The following is a 1,148-nucleotide window of genomic DNA, read 5'->3' as shown; positions in this document are numbered from 1 at the left end:
CCCCTCCCCTAATTAACCCCCGCTAATTAATTACGCCCTTGCCCCAGCAGGTGCTGGAGGAGCCGAACCCGGGGGGATTTTTGGGGGTCTCCCCCACCCCGGGACCCCCCCTAATTCCAGGCCCCCCCAACCCTCAGCGAGGCCCCGCCCCCAGCGCAGACGCGGCGCTCCCATTGGCTGGGGAGGTGAAGCCGCGCGGGCGCCGCCATCTTTGTTGAGGGCGGGCCGCCATTGCCCCCGTGAGGGGCCCGGGGCGCCGCCATCTTGGCTGAGGGCAGCGCGGGCGCCATCTTTAGTGAGGGCAAAGCCCCTCCCTCCCACCCCCAACCCGGGGTCGCCCCGAATTTGGGATTTTGGGGGGGACGAGGCACCTTAGCGGGGGTCCGGCCCGAGGGAGGTGCCGACACCGCAGCTGTTTCTATCCAATATATATTAAGATCTCTCGCCATAAATCTCTCAAAATTAAAAATAAAACCTGGTCCTGGCGGAGGCGGAGGCAGGGGTGGGGAGGGGAGCCCCCCACGATTTCGGGGGAGGCCCGGGCCGAGCTCCCCCGCCCCGGGGCGGCCGCTATAGGAAGGGGTTGGTGGTCGGGTGCCTGATGCCCAACGGGGCCGTCGGGGCCGTCTGGGGGGGGCAATAAAAAAAGGGGGGTGTCAGGGGTCAGAGAAGGGGGTCAGGACCCCCCCCTCCAGCCCCCTCCTTACCACGAAGGGGTTGGTGGAGGCTTTGGGAACGTTGAACCCACCAAAAGGCGACGCTGGGGGGGGCAAAACGAGGGGTCAGCGTTGGGGTAAGAAAATATCCCGATATTGAACACCCCCAGTATTTAACAACCCCCCCCCAGCTCTCACCATCAGCCTGGAAGGGGCTGGGAAACCCCCCGGGCACCGACGGGGTGGTGAAAGCGGCACCTGAAGGAGGGGACACAGAAATGGGGCCCCCCCCAGACCCCACCCCGGCCCAGGGTGGGCGTGGGGGGCGCAGGGAGAGGGGGGGTCACTCACCGGGGCCGTTGCTCTGGAAGGGGTTGGTGGAGGGTCGGGGGGTCACGAAGGGGTTGGTGTAGCCTGGGGGGGGGCACAGGGGTCACCCCGGGGCCCCCCCCCCTCACTTTGGGGGGTCCCAAGGGGGGGGTGAACCCCGAC

General features: G+C 67.4%; 1 long non-coding RNA gene across 1 annotated transcript; it reads right to left on the bottom strand.

Moving 5' to 3' along the window:
- Nucleotides 1–413: 413 nt before the first annotated feature.
- Nucleotides 414–1,117, bottom strand: LOC113981035. Its single transcript, XR_003538300.1, has 4 exons — nt 1,008–1,117; nt 855–914; nt 708–760; nt 414–627 (listed from the first exon to the last, which is right to left on the bottom strand). It is a non-coding gene; the product is annotated as an uncharacterized LOC113981035 (long non-coding RNA).
- Between the last annotated feature and the right edge of the window lie 31 nt (nt 1,118–1,148).

Source organism: Neopelma chrysocephalum, unplaced genomic scaffold, assembly GCF_003984885.1.
Source record: "Neopelma chrysocephalum unplaced genomic scaffold, ASM398488v2 Primary Assembly neopelma1_95893, whole genome shotgun sequence".
Taxonomy (NCBI): Eukaryota; Metazoa; Chordata; class Aves; order Passeriformes; family Pipridae; genus Neopelma; species Neopelma chrysocephalum.
The sequence above is the reverse complement of the archived record's forward strand: the minus strand, read 5'-3'. Positions and strand labels throughout refer to the sequence as shown.